This window comes from Sus scrofa, unplaced genomic scaffold (assembly GCF_000003025.6).
Source record: "Sus scrofa isolate TJ Tabasco breed Duroc unplaced genomic scaffold, Sscrofa11.1 Contig1431, whole genome shotgun sequence".
Lineage (NCBI taxonomy): Eukaryota > Metazoa > Chordata > Mammalia > Artiodactyla > Suidae > Sus > Sus scrofa.
Window position 1 is genome coordinate 796,084 of NW_018084874.1, and position 19,052 is coordinate 815,135.

A 19,052-nucleotide genomic window follows, 5' to 3' on the forward strand; every position below is an offset into this window, starting at 1 on the left:
CAGGAGCGGCCCAAGAAATGACAAAAAGACAAAAAAAAAAAAAAAAAACTTTCTGTAATGGAAATATAGATCCAAGGTATTAGAAAACAATAAAAATTAAGCCACACTGGATCGTTTGAAGTGGAGGTTAAGAAGTCCCTATGCCACAGATGTGGCTCAGATCTGACGTTGCTGTGGCTGTGGCTGTGGTATAGGCTGGCAGCCACAGCTCCGATCAGACCCCTAGCCTGGGAACTTCCATATGCCGCCCGTACAGCCCTAAAAAATGAAAAAAAAGATCTTTGAAATAGAAATGGCTGCATGAGAAAAAACACGTGAAAGCTAAAAACTAAAGTAATGAATTACTCAAATATTTAATGAAGTGAGAGGGGTGCAAAATGGGGATCATGGAACTATGTTTCAGTTTCTCTAAGCAAGTATTTTATCCCTTTAAAACAGAGTCACAAAATAAGTAAAAATAATTAAACCTATTTTTTTCCAACTTAAAAAAAAAAAGTGCCTATGTGACTCACCAGGGTAAGGATCTCAAGTTGTCACTGCAGTGGCTTGTGTCACTGGGGGCTGGGGATAGAGGGGTAGGTTCGATCCCTGCCCTGGGAATCTTTGTGTGCCATGGGTACACCCCCCCAAAAAATTAATTAATTAAAAAATAAGAAAATAAAAAAGTGGAAGTTAAGAGATAGACAGTGCTTGGAAAAAACATCTTGTCCTACAGAAATGGTTGTCTATGTCCTTGGCTACAGCCAGAGAAGGAGCCACTAAGGGTTGAGAAGCCGAGTCAACCTCCATGGCCACTGGTCCATCCTCTATCCCCACATGTGTCTTTGCAGCTCCGATTTCTCTCCACATTTATATACACACCTGCCTCCTGGACAATGACACCACATTTCTGAGATGCGGTTCAAATGCATCGTGTCCACAACTTAATTATCAAAAGACAGCAAATCCATTCCTCCTCTTATATTCCTTTTCTTTGTTAATTACCTCAGGTGCTAAACCAGGAACCCCAGGTCATCTTTTCCTTATAATTCCTTCCTCTCTCAACATCAGGTCTCATCTCCCTCTAGGGATGGTTCCCCCCTCCACCAGGCTCGCTCCCAATTCTTCATCAGCCCTTAACGTAATTGTAATGCAATCATTCGGGTAATTTGTGTGAATAGGGATCCCTTCCACTGGGCTGGATCCAGGACAATAGGCCCAATGCAGTCCTTTCCTTTTTGTCTTTGTCTTTTTTTTTTTTTTTCTTTTTAGGGCCACGCCTTCGATTTATGGAAGTTCCCAGGCTAGGGGTCTAATCGGAGATACAGCTGCCGATCTACACCACAGCCACAGCAAGGCGGGATTTGAGCTGAATCTGCAACCTACACCACAGCTTATAGCAATGCCGGATTCCTAACCCACTAGGCAAGGCCAGGGATCAAACCCGAAACCTCATGGTTCCTAGTCGGATTCGATAACCACTGAGCCACGATGGGAACTCCATAAAATCTTTGCATTTTTCTTTCCTTTCGTCTCTCTCTCTCTCTTTTTTTTTTTTTTAGGGCTGCACCGGTGGCATGAGGAAGTGCCTGGGCTAGGGGCTGAATCAGAGCTGCAGCTGCCAGCCTACACCACAGCCACAGCAACACCAGATCCAAGCCTGTCTGTGACCTACACAGCAGTCTGTGGCAATGCCGGATCCTTAACCCACTGATCAAGGCCAGGGATTGAACCCACATCCTCACAGACACTATGTTGGGCTCTTAACACACTGAGCCACAACAGGAACTCCTTTGCATCTTTCAATGGGTCCCTCGTTCCACAAAGGAAAGCAGTGTTTCTTAAATTTTCAGTATCTGGTAACCATTTAGTGGCTGTCTGGAACATACGTAAACTTCTAATTTTAGGTAAATATTCATGAAAATGTTAATGAAATTAATATATGATAACTTGAAAATTAATAATATTCAAGTATTCCTTGTTATACAAACCTATTTTTCTCTTAAGTTTAAATCTGGAAATCAAGTTCACATAGCAACAGACACAGTGTGGTACTTGAATTTGGGGTAACAAGTAGCAAGAGTTTTGATAGTGCGATATACCAGATCTACTAAAAAGAAGTATTCTGAATTTGAGCAAAGAGAGTTGAAATAGCAAAAGTAGGATCATGAGAAATATCAAATCAGAAGTTCCCGTCGTGGTGCAGTGGTTAACGAATCCGACTAGGAACCATGAGGTTGCGGGTTCGATCCCTGCCTTGCTCAGTGGGTTAAGGATCCGGTGGTGCCATGAGCTGTGGTGTAGATTGCAGATGCGGCTCGGATCCCTGCGTTGCTGTGGCTGTGGTGTAGGCCAGCAGCTGCAGCTCTGATTCGATCCCTAGCCTGGGAACCTCCATATGCTGTAGGTGTGGCCCTAGAAAAGGCAAAAAGACCAAAAAAAAAAAAAAAAAAGAAAAAAAAAAGAAATATCAAATCAGAAAAAAGGATACTTTTATTTGAAGTAAATCATTAAAGTATATAATATACACATACACACATATATATATATTTGGATTAAGGATAGTTTCCATTTATTTTTGTCCTACTAAATGATGGGCAGCAAATGCTTGGTGGCCCTAGAGATGGTTGGGGATATTTGGATGGTACATATAACTAGAAACAGTGGTGAGGAGTTCCCATTGTGGCTCAGAGGGTTAAGAACCAATATAGTGACTGTGAAGATGTGGATTCAATCCCTGGCCTGGCTCAGTGGGTTAAGGATCTAGTGTTGCTACAAGCTGCAGCACAGGTCACAGATGTGGCTTGGATCTGGTGTTGCTGTGGCTGTGGTATAGGCCGGCACTGCGGCTCCCATTCAACCCCTTGCCTGGGAACTTCCATGTGCCACAGATGCAGCCGTAAAAAGAAAAAAGAAAGAAAGAATGAAACAGCAGTGAAGTTTCTCAGTAAAGGCGTCTTTTACAAGCAGCTAAGTCAAAGAGCATACCTCATTCAAAGCCTGGAAGGTGGAATGTTTTAACTTGGATGCTGGTTGCAAATGAATTTCTAGTTTTTTTTTGTTACTTGGGTTCAGCTCTGGAAAGAATTTCTCCATGTTTTCTGGCATCAGGGATGGTTTTTATTTTTTTATTTTATTTTTAATTTTTTTTTTTTTGTCTTTTTGCCATTTCTTGGGCTGCTCCCGCGGCATATGGAGGTTCCCAGGCTAGGGGTCCAATTGGAGCTGTAGCCACTGGCCTACACCACAGCCACAGCAATACAGGATCCGAGTCGCGTCTGTGACCTACACCACAGCTCACGGCAACGCCGGATCCCTACCCACTGAGCAAGGCCAGGGATCGAACCTACAACCTCATGGTTCCTAGTCGGATTTGTTAACCACTGAGCCACGACGGGAACTCCAGGGATGGTTTTTAAACATGCCCCAATAATGTGTCATTGATGTCTTTCTCCAGAGAGGGAAAAAAAATCAAGGGTTAGAAGAGAGCTGGGAGTTCCCATCATGGTGCAGTGGAAATGAATCTGACTAGTACCCACGAGGATGCGGGTTCAATCCCTGGCCTTGCTCTGTGGGTCAGGGATCCGGTGTTGCCGTGAGCTGTGGTATAGGTCACAGATGCGGCTAGGGTCCCGGGTTGCTGTGGCTGTGGTGTAGGCCTGCAGCTGTAGCTCTGATTCGATCCCTAGTCTGGGAATTTCCATATACTGTGGGAGCAAAGAAACAAACAAAAAAACAAAAAGCAAAGAAAAGAGTCAACGCTGGCTGACAATGCATTACAATTCCATTTCCTGATATCTTATCCTCAGCACTAAATAGCCTATGAGCTTGAGCCTGAAATGAGAGGTTCGAGCTGTTCAAGCTACTACTGACCATGGCGTGTTGACACCCTGCTTGAAATCTGTGAGATCACATTCCCACCCAACACTGGCAATAACGACAAGACCAGATTTATGATTTCTGGGTGTTTCCAGCATCATCAGTGTTGTAAAGAAATCTTGGAGTTCCCGTTGTGGCTCAGCAGTAATGAACCCAACTCATATCCGTGAGGACCTGGGTTCCATCCCTGGCCTCCCTCGGTGGGTTGGGGATCTGGTGTTGCTGTGAGCGGTAGCGTAGGTTACAGATGCGGCTCAGATCCTACACTGCTGTGGCTGTGGCTGTAACCTGGCAACCACAGCTCTGAATGGACGCCTAGCCTGGGAACTTCCATATGCTGCGGATGTGGCCCTAAAAAGACCAAAAAAAAAAAAAAAAAATTAAAATGAAAGAAATCTCTTCTCCTCTCTCCTTTCAATTATTCACACGAGTACTTCCCCTGGCTGCGGGTCTGTAGGCAGCAGGCTTAGGGTAGAAAAGCAGTTTTAGAACGTTCCACCCACTTCTTCACAGACCGCTTGGCAAAGACATATGCTCCATGATGGAGAGTTGATTGTGCTAACACTTCAACACTGCATGGAGATCAGCATGCATAACTGTTCTTAGTAAATAAAGCAGTGTGCAATTTTAGCACCCAGATACAACTACTTTTGAAGAGTCGAGTGAGGTAGATGGCAAAAATGGCCCCAATTCCTCATCCCTCTCTCTCTCTCTCTCTTTTTTTTTTTTGGCTGCACCCGAGGCAGCGGATGTTCCCAGTTCAGGGATCGAACCTGCGCCACAGCAGCAACCCAAGCGGCTGCAGGGACAATACCCGATCTTGAACCCACTGAGCCACAAGGGAACTCCCTCTTCATCCTTCCGTATAAGCCATGGCTTTTGTGTTGTAGCACCCTCCGCCTCTGTCTCTGAGGTGGCTGGGGACGTGCAGTGGCTCAATGGGAGGGAGGCAATTGTGACGAAACAGAGACCTGGAAAGCGTTTGCATGTTTGGGCTTGCTTGTTCTTGCTCCTCAGCCTTTTGCCATGAGAACACGCTTGGGCTGACCTGCTAAAGGAAGAGATGCATGGTACCCAGTTGTCCCAGGCAAATCTATCCCAGACCAGTTACACGGGTACCCAGACAGGTGAAAGGACCCATCAGACAGCAGCAGAGCTGCCTACATATCCACAGCAGGACTGGCTTCATGGCCACGTGGCCTTTGTAGCCACATGGAGTCCTGTGCTAGAAAGGACCCGTGCTCTGGGTTCACTGTTCTGCTGTTATTATCTTGACATTCTTTTTTTTTTTTTTTTTTTTGTCTTTTTGCCATTTCTTGGGCCGCATCCACGGCATATGGAGGTTCCCAGGCCAGGGGTCGAATTAGAGCTGTAGCTGCCAGCCTACGCCAGAGCCACAGCAACGCGGGATCCGAGCCGCGTCTGCAACCTACACCACAGCTCACGGCAAAGCCGGATCGTTAACCCACTGAGCAAGGGCAGGGACCGAACCCGCCACCTCATGGTTCCTAGTCGGATTCGTTAACCACTGCGCCACGACGGGAACTCCTTTTTTCTTTTTTCTTTTTTTTTTTTTTTTTTTTTTTTTTTTTTTTTTGTATCTTGACATTCTTTTCTTTTTTTAAAGGCTGCCCCTGCAGCATATGGAAGTTCCCAGGCTAAGGGTTGAATCGGAGCTACAACTGCCAGCTTACACCACAGCCACAACAATGCAGGATCCAAGCCGCATCTTTGAACTATGCCTCAGCTGGCAGCAATGCCGAATTGTTACGCTCCTGAGTGAGGCCAGGGATCGAACTTGCATCCTCATGGAGACAACATTGGGTTCTTAACCAGCTGAACCACAAGGGGAGCGCCTTATCTTGAAATTCTTAATGTTTTGAGCAAGGGGCCCTGCATTTTTATTCTGCACTGAGATCCACAAATTATGTAGCTGTTCCTGCCCATCTTTTATCACTGACACCTGGGTGAGCCTAGCTGAGATGGGAAGAAGCACCTCAATGTCCTACACACTCATGAGGTTAATAAATGTCCTATTATTTAGGAGTTCCCATCGTGGCGCAGCGGAAACAAATCCGACGAGGAACCATGACGTTGCAGGTTCGATCCCTGGCCATGCTCAGTGGGTTAAGGATCCGGCGTTGCTGTGAGCTGTGGTGTGGGTCCCATAAGAGGCTTGGATCTAGCGTTTCTGTGACTGTGGCGTCATAGGCTGGCAGCTGTCACTCCGATTTGCCCCTAACTTGGGAATCTCCATATGCTGTGGGTGCAGCCCTAAAAAGCAAAAATATATTAATCAATAAATTACTATTATTTAAGTGACGGGGTTTTGCAGCTATTGTACATTTTGCATAGATACAGATACACCAAATCTTTCTTTGCTAGACACATGGCTGGTTCTTCATTAGCTTTATGTCCATGCACTTCTTTTTTTTCCTGCTCTGGCTCCTAAATAAGCTCCCAGGCCAGGGATCGAACTTGTGCCACAGCAATGACATTACTGGATCCTTAACCTATTGAGCCACCAGGGAACGCCTCTAATGCACTTTTTTTTTTTCTTTTTTGGTCACACCCATGGCACAGGGAAGTTCCCGGACCAGGGATCCCATCTGAGCCAGAGCTGTGACCTATGCCACAGCTGCAGCAACACCAGATCCTTAACCCACTGAGCCACAGTGGTAATTCCCTCAATGCACTTCTAATCTGCATTATGCTCCAGAAAAATAATGTAAGACTGATAAAGAGAACTCAAAATTACCAAGTATGTCTCATTCATACAGGTACCAGGGAGATGTAAAGAGCTTGTTCTTTCTTTCCCCACGAGTGGTTTTTTGGTGGTTGTTTCGGTCTTGTTTTTGTTTCGTTTTTCAGTTTTTTAGGGCGCATCCACAGCATTTGGAAGTTCCTAGGTTAGTGGTCAAATCTGTGCTATGGACACCAGTCAACACCACAGCCACAGCAACATGGGATCTAAGCTGCATCTGCAACCTACACCACAGCTCACATCAATGCTGGATCCTTAACCCACTGATGGAGGCCAGGGATTGAACCCACATCCTCATGGATACTAGTCAGATTTGTTTCTACTGTGCCACAAAATGGGAACTCCCTATTTTTTTTTTTTAACCCACATGGAAATCAAAGATTTTTTAAGTTCCTTAACAAAAAAATATTGGTGAAGTGTGCAATTGAATAGATTTTTACTGGTCTCTGTCTTAGGTACTGGCACAGGAGAGATTTTAGGATATAAATAAGGTTGGTCTCTTCCTTGCCAAGTTGCTTTTCCTTCTTCTGACTTTGGGTTTAATTTGTTCTTTTCAGGTTTCTGGAGGTAGAAATTGGGAATTGTTCATTTTGAGACCCCTCTTTTCTGCTACTGGCATCCCTTCTTTTTTAAAAAAATTCTTTATTATAGTTGATTTATGTTCTGTCAATTTCTGCTGCACAGCAAAGTGACCCAGGTATGCATTTATATACATTCTTTTTTTTCACATTATCCTCCATCATTTTCTATCACAAGTGACTAGATATAGTTCCCTGTACACAGCAGGACCTCATTGCTTCTCCACTCCAAATGCAATAGTTTGCATCTAATAACCCCAAACTCCCCATCTCCACTAGCGGCTTCACTCAACTGTAAAACAAAATATTGGCTGTCATTATGACAACAATAATTGTCCCACCACCTTTGTGCGCCATTTGTGCTGGGCACCTTACTATCTTTTTTTTGTTTGTTTGGTCTTTTTGTCTTTTTAGGGCCGCACCCTTGGCATATGGAGGTTCCCAGGCTAGGGGTCTAATCGGAGCTACAGCCACCAGCCTACACCAGAGCAACAGCCATGCTGGATCTAAGCCACGTCTGCGACCTACACCACAGCTCACGGCAATGCCGGATCCTTAACCCATGGAGCGAGGCCAGGGATCGAACCCGCAACCTCATGGTTCCTAGTCAGATTCGTTTCCACTGCGCCACAATGGGAACTCTGGCACCTTACTGTCTTAACATTAGGTTGGCTTAGGGCTACTTTGGTTTTTCTCCCCAGCATTTTATTGATCCTGAATTTGAGGCTAATTTTATAAGCATGTGGACCATAGCATGACTTGCATCTATTGATGCTGCTGTGTTGGCCTCTTTGCATTTAGAAATAAAATTAGTTAATTTCGGACCAGAAAATATTATCTTGTGCTCGATCCAGAAAAAACCTACTGGTTGACTTATAAGGTTATTCTATCTTGGAAATGATGTAAAGTCTCAGAGAGCACCACGAAGTTTTCTTTTCTTTTTTTCTTTTCTTTTTCTTTCTTTTTTTTTTTTTTTTTTTTTTTTTTTTGTCTTTTTACCATTTCTAGGGCCGCTCCCGCGGCATATGGAGGTTCCCAGGCTAGGGGTCGAATCGGAGCTGTAGCCGCCGGTCTATGCCAGAGCCACAGCCACTCGGGATCTGAGCTGCGTCGCCACCTACACCACAGCTCACGGCAATGCCGGATCCTTAACCCACTGAGCAAGGGCAGGGATCGAACCCGCAACCTCATGGTTCCTAGTCAGATTCGTTAACCACTGCGCCACGACGGGAACTCCTCGAAGTTTTCTAATAGAGTATACACTAGGGGAGGGAAAGGAGATAAGTCTCTTGTTCAATCAAATCCGGTTTTTAGATATTCACAGCCACACTTCCCATTCACACACTTTCCCTTTCAGCTGCTTGGATGAAATCATCACATTCACAGATGCTCTTGTCCCAACAGATTCCTGAAGTCCTAGTCCCTAATTATGCCTCTGAGTTGTAGTGTTTGTACTACTATTTTTATCGCTGCTTTTACACTTCAATGAACCGCTTTTTAGTCATTAATCTATTTTTGTTCATCAGAGCCATAACACAACACAAGAGTAACAACCAAAAATGCAAACTTTACACACATAAACAATAACAGTCCAACGATAGAGCTAAAATCAACTATATTCTAGTAACTGCTTTTAATTACCCATTGTTAAAGAGTCTGATCATTTCGAGTCATCTCTATGCATGAACCATTATTAAGAACATAATGGTATTTGATACTGTTTCTTCCATTTCAAATTCATCAAATTCTTTTTTTTTTTTTTTTTTTGTCTTTTCTAGGGCCGCACCTGTGGCACATGGAGGTTCCCAGGCTAGGGGTCTAATCGGAACTGTTGCTGCTGGCTTATGCCACAGCCACAGCAATGCCACATCCGAGCCGTGTCTGCGACCTACACCACAGCTCATGGCAACACCGGATCCTTCACCCGCTGAGCAAGGCCAGGGATCGAACCCGCATCCTCATGGTTCCTAGTCAGATTTGTTTCTGCTGCGCCACAATGGGAACTCCTAAATTCGTAAAATTCTTAAGCACATGTTTTCCCATTGTTTATGCCACGGAAGCTCCTCAAGGATCATTTGTTTTATAGATCAATTGATCACATTTTGGGCTGTGCCCCATGACCTGCAAAAGTTCCCAGGCCAGGGGTTAAACTTGAACCATAGTGGTGACCTGAGTCATAGCAATGACAACACCAGGTCCTCAACCACTGGGCCACGAGGGAACTCCGTGATCACATATGAGAAACACTGACTTGAAAGAAAAAGCCTTAACTCTTTGCCATGGTGTATAAGCCATTCCAGAATCTAGTCCCTTGATTCATATAAAACAATAGTTGTTATTAGTATATATATACACACACAATGAAATAACAACACTTTCTATTCACTGAGACCTTAAATGATACCACAGATTAGATGCCATTCTAAGCCTTGCAAATGGGTTCTCTTATTTCAAGCTCACACTATCCTTAGGAGGTATGAGAAAATTCAAATTTATTCTTATGAATTTACAGATAGGGAATTATGAATATGACAGAGGTTCTTGCTCAAGATCACAGAGCTGGAGCTCAGTGGCTCAGTGGTTAACGAATCCGACTAGGAAACATGAGGTTGCGGGTTCGATCCCTGGCCTCGCTCAGCGAGTGAAGTATCCGGCGTTGCCGTGAGCGGTGGTGTAGGTTGCAGACGCAGCTCGGATCCCGCGTTGCTGTGGCTCTGGTGTAGGCCAGTGGCTGCAGCTCTGATCCGACCCCTAGCCTGGGAACCTCCATATACCGTGGGAGAGTGGCCCAACAAATGGCAAAAAGACGAAAAAAGAAAAAAAAAAAAAAAGAGTCTTCTCTATGAAGACTTTCCCTCCACCCACACCCCAGATTTTTACCCTGTCTATAATATCAGCCTAAATGATATTTCTTTCTAGTCTCCCGACAAAGACGCAAAAATGTCTCGAGTGACAGCTGAGTTATTAAGAATTACAAGATGACAGAGCATAATTTACTACGTTGTCCCTGATTGTTCCCTGGTCTGTCATTAGTCAGCTCTGGTTCCTAACTTATGCCTCAATGAATAGGCAATTCCTTACCCTAAAATGTTATTCTCAAGTGGTCAGAGAACAGAATTAATTCTTATTGTATCTGTAATAGCAACTAGTTAACTCTAAGAGCACAGGGAATACATTCTCTATTTTTCACTCTCCAATTTATTCTCTGAGTGTGAGACCTATGATCGTAAGTAAAGTTTCTAAATTCATTGTCTCCGAATGATGGTAGGGATATCGTTTTATGGAGGCTTAGAAAACACAGCTCTATCAAGGTGGCAAGAATATATCTTTAGGTCTGCTGGTAATTAAGAAAGCTGTGGAATTCATGCCATGGAACAGTGGGTTAAGAATCTGACTGCAGCAGCTTGGATCACTGCAGAGATGAAGGTTTGATGCCTGGCCCAGTGCAGGGGGTTAAAGGATTTGGTGTTGCTGCATCTGTGGCTCGGATTCGATCCCTGGCCCAGGAACTTCTATATGCCATGGATGCAGCCATAAAAAGAAAAAAATTAAAAAGCTGTAAGTTAGTCAGTTATATTCTCTCTGAAGAGAAAGTAGAAGGTGGCAGTTCAAAGCAATGGGCTCTGAACTCTTTTTTTAATGGCTGCACCCATAGCATATGTAAGTTCCCAGGCTAGGGGTCAAATTGGAGCTATACCTGCAGCAACACAGGATCTGAGGCACATCTGCGACCTACACCACAGCTCATGGCAATGCTGGATCCTTAACCCACTGAGTGAGGCCAGGGATTGAACCTGTATCCTCAGGGGTACTAGTCAGGTTCATTACCACTCAGCTACGAGGGAAGCGCCTCTAAACTCTTTTGAACACTCATTTCAGCAGTAGACATTTGAACTTGCACCCCTACAAATGTTTATGTATGTGTACTATTGAATTCACATTCTGTCTTACAAAACATTCATGGAATGAAAACTAAAAGGAATGAGGTAAGGAATGAATATAATATATAAGTTTCACTATTTTCCTTCCTCACCCAGTCACACATCTTGTGTACTTGGTAGGATATATTCACACTGCTATTGGAGACCAACAGTCTACAGACCATTCACTGGACAGGTAGCAACAAAGCCCCACAGATCCAGATGCTGGGCTTGCCTCAGTGATCCCTAGCCTCTGGTTGGCCCCCATGGACCAAAGATCCAGGTCCACTCATGCAGACTCTGGTCTCCGGTCCTAGCCTCATTATTGCACACCCAAGTACCAGGCCTGCCTGGTATACCTAGGCTCCAGGTCCACTCCCATGGACCCAGGCACCAAGCTAATCCCCATGTACCCAAATACCAGGTCTTTCTACCTGCTGACCCAGACATCAAACCTGCCCATTCATGGATACCACCAGATAGTCCACCTGGAATCTCTGGATGGGCTGACTGGTAAAGGGCTTTGCTTACTGACACCAGTCTATAAAGCCATTACTTAAGTGTGCAGGTGCCAACGCAATGCCACAAGGATCATGAATAATCAAGAAAACACAGCACTACCAAAATAAACTAATAAAACTTCAATGATTGACCCTAAAGAAATGGAGATCTATGAACTGTCTGACAAAGAATTCAGAATAATCCTCTTAAAGAAAACACAGACAAATAAATGAAATTAGGAAAACATGAACAAATGAGGAAATGCGTGAACAAATGAGAGGTTCATAAAGAATCAGAAAATTTTATAAAAAAAAAAGCAGACATTCTAGACTGGAAGAATATAATAACTGAAGAATTCAATAGACAGCTTTAACAGTGTATTTGATCCAACAGAAGAAAGAATTAGTGAGCCAGACCCAAAGCAATCTACAGATTCAATGCAATCCCTATCAAATTACCCATGACATTTTTCACAGAGCTGGAACGAACAATCCAAAAATGTATATGGAACCACAAAAGACCCAGAATTGCCAAACCAAGCAGGAGGCATAACTCTCCCAGAACTCAAACAATATTATTACAAAGCTGCAGTAATCAAGACAGTGTGGTACTGGTACAAAAACAGACATACCAGCGGAACACAATAGAGAACCCAGAAATAAACACAGATACCTATAGTCAATTAATCTTTGACAAAGGAGGCAAGAATATAAAATGTGAAAAAGACAGTCTCTTCAGCAAGCGGTGCTGAACAAATTGGATAGCTGCATGTAAATCAATGGAAGTATGCAGCAGAAATTGACAGAACATTGGAAGTCAACTATGATTTAAAAACGCTTCAAGGAGTTCCCACGTGGCTCAGCAGTTAACTGAGCCTTGCTCGTGGGTTAAGAATCTAGCGATGCCATGAGCTGTGGTGTAGGTCACAGACACAGCTCAGATCCTGCGCTGCTGTGGTGTGGTGTAGGGCAGCAGTTACAGCTCTGATTCAACCCCCAGCCTGGGAACCTCCATATGCTGTGGGTGCCCTAAAAAGCAAAATAAATAAATAAAATTTAAAAGGCTTCAAAAAAATAAAAATAAATCAATGAAACTAGAACACACCCTCACACTATGCACAAAGATAAACTCAAGATGGCTTAAAGACTTAAACGTAAGACAAGACACCATAAAACTCCTAAAAGAGAACATAGGCAAAACTTTCTCTGGTATCAAGCGTAAAAATGTTTTCTTAGGTCAGTCTCCCAAAGCAATAGAAATAAAAACAAAAATAAAGCAATGGGACCTAATCAAACTTAAAAGCTTTTGCACAGTGAAGGAAACCATAAAAAAAAAAAAAGACAACCTATGGAATGGGAGAAAATATTGTAAACAATGCAACTGACAAGGACCCAATCTCCAAAATATATAAACAACTCATACAACTCAACAGCAAAAAGACAAACAACCCAATTGAAAAACGGGCAGAAGATCTTAACAGACATTTCTCCAAAGAAGACATAAGGGTGGCCAACAGGCACATGAAAATAATGCTTACTATCACTAATTATCAGGGAAATGCAAATCAAAACTACAATGAGGTACCACCTCACACCCGTCAGAATGGCCATCATTAGTAAGTCTACAAATAACAAATTCTGGAAAGGGTGTGGAGAAAATGCAGCCCTCATACCCTGTTGGTGGGAATGTACATTGATACAACCACTATGGAAAACAATACAGAAGTATCTCAGAAAACTAAATATAGAACTACCATATGATCCAGCAATCCCACTGCTGGGCATATAACCAGATAAAGCTTTCGATGAAAAAGATACATGCATCCCTATGTTCATAACTGCACAATTCACAGTAGCCAAGACATGGAAAACCACCTAAATGTCCAACAACAGACAAATGGATTAAGAAGATGTGGTACATATACACAAGGGAATACTACTCGGCCCCCAAAAAGAATAAACTAATGCCATTTGAAGCAACGTGGATGGAACTAGAAAATCTCATACAAAGTAAAATAAGTCAGAAAGAAAAATACCATATGATATCACTTAAATCTGGATCTAATATACAGCACGAATGAACCTATCTACAGAAAAGAAACAAAGTCATGAACTTGGAGAAAAGACTTGTGTTGCCAAGGGGGAGGTGGAGGGAGTGGGATGAACAGGGAGTGTGGGACCAGTCGATGTAAACTATAGCATTTGGAGTGGATAAACAATGAGATCCTGCTGTATAGCACAGGGAACTATATCTAATCACTTGTGATGGAACATGATGGAGGTAATATGAAAAAAAGAATGTATATATGTATGACTGGGTCACTTTGCTGTACAGCAGAAATTGACAGAACACTGTAAATCAACTATAATAAAAATTTTTGTAGGTTGACAAGAGTTCTCCATTAGATGGAGAACTGCGGTCTTTAAAATATGATTTAATCTTACGGAGCTCCCATGTGGCTCAGTGGTTAACGTATCCGACTAGGAACCATGAGGTTGCGGGTTCGATCCCTGGCCTCGCTCAGTGGGTGAAGGATCTGGTGTTGCCATGAGCTATGGTGTAGGTAGCAGACGCGGCTCGGATCCCGAGTTGCTATGGCTGTGGTGTAGGCCGGTGGCTACAGCTCTGATTAGATCCCTAGCCTGGGAACCTCCATATGCTGCGGGAGTGGCCCTAGAAAAGGCAAAAAGACAAAAATAAATAAATAAATAAATAAATAAACAAACATAGATGAGTAACAAGGACCTGTTGTATGGCACAGGGAAATTTACTTAATACTGTGTAATGGCCTATATGGGAAAAGACTGTGAAAAGGAATGGATATATGTATAACTGATTCACTCTGCTGTGCACCTGAAATTAACACAACTTTGTAAGTCAACTATGTTCTAATAATATTAAAAAAAAATAAAATAAAAAATAAAAAAAATTTTAAAAAGAATTAGTGAGCTAGAAGGCAGATCATTTGAAATCATTTAGACAAAGGAAGTCAAAGCAAAAAGAATGAATGCATCAGGAAAGCCTATGTGAATTATGGCATATCATTAAAAGAAACAATCTATGCAATACTGGAATCTGAGAAGGTTTATTTAAAGAAATATTGGGTGAGAACTTCCCAAATGCAGGGAGAGATGTGGACATCCAAATTAATGACGCTAATAGATCATCCTAAAATTTTAACTCCAAAATCTGCTCCAAGAGAACCTGTAATAAAATAGTTTAAAATCAAGGAAAAAGAGATAATTTTTAAAAAAGAGATAACTCTTTCGGATCCCATGTTGCTGTGGCTCTGGCGTAGGCCAGTGGCTACAGCTCCGGATTAGACCCCTAGCCTGGGAATCTCCATATGCTGCGGGAGCAGCCTAAGAAATAGCAAAAAGACAAAAATAAATAAATAAATAAATAAATAAATAAAAAATATGAACACATCAATAACAAGTAAGGAGATTGTGTCTGCACTCAAAAACCTCCCAACACAGAAAACTGCAGGACCAGATGGTTTCTCTGACGAATTCTAACAAACATTTAAAGAATTGAAACCAGTCTTTCTCAAACTTTTCCAGAAAATTGAAGAGGACAGAGCACTTTTTTTTTTTTTTTTTTGTCTTTTGCCATTTCTTGGGCCGCTCCCGTGGCATATGGAGGTTCCCAGGCTAGGGGTCTAATTGGAGCTGTAACTGCCAGCCTACGCCAGAGCCACAGCAACACGGGATCCGAGCCGCGTCTGCAACCTACACCACAGCTCACGGCAACGCCGGATCCTTAACCCACTGAGCAAGGCCAGGGATCAAACCCGCCACCTCATGGTTCCTAGTCGGATTCGTTAACTACTGCGCCACGACGGGAACTCCGAGGACAGAACACTCTTAAACTCATTTCACAACCTAACATTACTGTGATACCAAAGTCAGATAAGGACACTATAAGGAAAGAAAACCACAGGCCAATTGCAATGTTGAACACAGCTACAAATATTCTCAACAAAATACTCACAAACTGAATTCAACAGCACCTTAAAAGGACCATGCAACATGATTAAGTGGGATTTATCTCTGGGATGCAAGAATGGTTAAACATATGCAAACCAATAAACATGCTATACCACATTAATAGAATGAAAGATAAAAATCATATGACCATCTCAGTAGATGCAGAAAAAGTACTTGGCAAAATTCAACCTCCTTTCATGATAAAAACTCTCAACAGATTGGATATAGAAAGAATGTACTTCAACATAATAAAGACCACATGTGACAAACCCACAGCTAACACCATCACCAACAGTGAAACAATGAAATCTTTCCCACCAAGATTAAGAACAAAATAAGGATACCGCCTCTCAACACTTCTATTTACCATGGTCCTAGAAGTCCTAGCCAGAACAGTTAGGCAAGAAAAAAGAAATGAGTCATCCAAATCAGAAGTGAAATAGTAACAAATTGTCTTTGTTTGCAGATAATAAAATTTTATATAGGGCAAATCCTAAAGACTCTACCAAAAAAGTTAGAACTAATAAATGTAAAGTTGCAGATATAAAATCAAACTATAAATACCCGTTGGAGATCTATACACCGACAATGAACTGACAAAGTAAATAATCCTATTTACAATAGCATCAAAAAGAATAAAGTGCTGAGGAATAAATTTAACCAAGGAGGTGAAAGGTCTGTATCCTACAGATTATAAAGCACTGATGAAAAAAAAACTGAAGATGATACCAATAAATGGAAAAATATCCCTTGTTCACGGATCAAAAGAATGAGTATTGTTAAAATGTTCATTTTACCCAAAGCCATTTGTATTGATTCAGTGCAATCCTCATTAAAATCCCAGTGCATTTTGCACAAAAATAGAAAAAGCAATCCTAAAACGTGTATAAAACCACAAAGACCTTGAAGAGTCACAGCGATTTTGAGAAGGAAGAACAAAGCTGGATGCATCGCGCTGACTGATTTCAAACTTTATTACAAAACTATCACGATAAAACAGCACGGTACTGGTGTAATAACACTTAAGTCAATGAAACAGAATCGAGAGCCTAGAAATAAGACCACACATATACGCTCAACTAATATTTGACAAAGGAGCCAAGAAGACTCAATGAGCAGGAGTTCCTGTTGTGGCTCAGTGGTTAACAAATCCGACTAGGAACCATGAGGTTGCAGGTTCGATCCCTGGCCTCGCTCTGCGGGTTAAGGATCCGGCGTTGCCGTGAGCTGTGGTGTAGGTTGCAAATGCGGCTCGGATCCTGTGTTGTTGTGGCTGTGGTGTAGGCTGGCGGCTATGGCTCCAATTTGACCCCTAGCCTGGGAACCTCCATATGCCGAGAGAGCGGCCCAAGAAATGGCAAAAAAAAAAAAAAAAAAAAAAGAAAAAGACTCAATGAGCAAAGGACAGTCTCTTTAATAAATAGTGTTGGGAAAACTGGATATTCACATGCAAAATAATAAAACTGGAAAACTGGATATTCATATGCAAAATAATAAAATTACGCCACCCACAAAAATGATCTGGAAATGGATTAAAGAGTTAAATAGAAGACCTGAAACTGTAAAACTACTAGAAGACAGCATAGGGAAAAAGCTCCTTGACATTGGTCTCACCAATGACTTTTAGGGTGTGATGACAAAAGCAAAAATCAACAAGGGGGACTGTATCAAACAGAAAATTCTGCAGAGCAAAAGCAACAATCAGCAAAATGAAAAGGCAACCTACAGAATGCGGACAAATATTTGCTAACCATCTCTGATAAGAGGTTTATATCTTAAAAGGAACTTGTACAACTCAATATCTAGATAACTAATAAACTGATTTTTAAAAACACGCTAAGGAGTTGAACAGACATTTTTCCAAAGACACACGAATGACCAATAGGTACATAAAAGATGCTCAGAGTTCCCGTCATGGCGCAGTGGTTAATGAATCCGACTAGGAACCATGAGGTTGCGGGTTCGATCCTTGTCCCTGGCCTTGCTCAGCGGGTTAAGGATCCGGCGCTGGTGTAGGTTGCAGACGCAGCTCGGATCCCTCTTGTTGTGGCTGTGGCTGTGGCGTAGGCCAATGACTACAGCTCCGATTCGACCCCCAGCCTGGGAGCCTCCATGTGCTGCGGGAGTGGCCCTCGAAAAGGCAAAAAGACAAAAAAAAAAAAAAAAAAAAAAAGATGCCCAACGTCACTAATCATCTAGGGAATGCAAATCAAAAGCACAATGAGGACGTTGCCTTGCGGCTTAAGGGTTAAGGATCTGGCATTGCTGCAGCTGTGGTGCAGGTCACAACTGCGGTGTGGGCTCAGTCCCTAGCCCAAGAACTTCCACATGCCACTGGTGCAGCCAAAGAAAAGGAAATAAAGAACCTCCCCCCATAATGTGATGTCACCTTACACCTGTTAGAATGGCTATCATCAAAAAGACAAGAAGTGGGAGTTGCTGTTGTGGTGCAGCAGAAGCAAATCCAACTAGTAACCATGAGGATTTGGGTTCCATCCTTGGCCTCACTCAGTGGGTTAAGGATCTGGCATTGCCATGAGCTGTGGTATAGGTCACAGATGTGGTTCAGATCCCATGTTGCTGTGGCTGTGCCGTAGGTCGGCAGCTACAGCTCCGATATGACGCCTAGCTTGGGAACTTCCGCATGCTGCAGGCACAACCCTAAAAAGCAAAAAAAAAAAAAAAAAAAAAAAAAGACAGGAAGTCCTGGGGAGGATGTGGAGAAGAGGAAACTATTGTGCGATACAGGTGGGAATGTTAACTGGTGTGGCTATTATGGAAAACAGTATAGAGATGCCTCAAAAAATGAAAAATAGAACTTCCATATGATTCAGCAATCCCATTTCTGAAAATACATAATAGAGATCAAACCACTCTCTCAAAGAGATGATCTCTACCCTCATGTTCACTGCAGCATCATTCACAACACCCAACACATGGACACAGTCTCAGTGTCCATCCATGGATAAATGGAAAAAGAAAATGTGGTATTCATACACAAAGGAATAATATTCAGCCATGAAAAAGGAAACCCTGCCCTTTGTGACCCATGAATGGCCCTAAGGGCATTATACTTAGTGAAATAAGTCCGACAAAGAAAGACAAATACTATAAGTTCTCACTGAAGTGTGGAATCTAAAAAAATTGAATTCATAAAAAGAGCAGAATGGTGGTTGTCCAGGGCCTGGGTGTGGGGGAAACGGCGGAGATGTTGGTCAGAGGACACAAGCTTCTAGCTATAAGGTGAATACAGCTGCAGGTGCGACTCTAAAAAGCAAAATTAAAATAAAATAAAATAAATAAAATAAAATAAAATAAAATAAAATAATAAAAAGACAAGAAGTCCTGGGGAGGATGTGGAGAAGAGGAAACTATTGTGCGATATAGGTGGGAATGTTAATTGGTGCGGCCACCATGGAAAACAGTACAGAGATTCCTCAAA

General features: G+C 42.5%; 1 protein-coding gene across 16 annotated transcripts in view; it reads right to left on the bottom strand.

Moving 5' to 3' along the window:
* Positions 1–19,052, bottom strand: part of TNRC6A (trinucleotide repeat containing 6A) — a 244,869-nt gene that overhangs the window by 217,140 nt on the left and 8,677 nt on the right. The gene's annotated exons all lie outside the window — the stretch shown is intronic.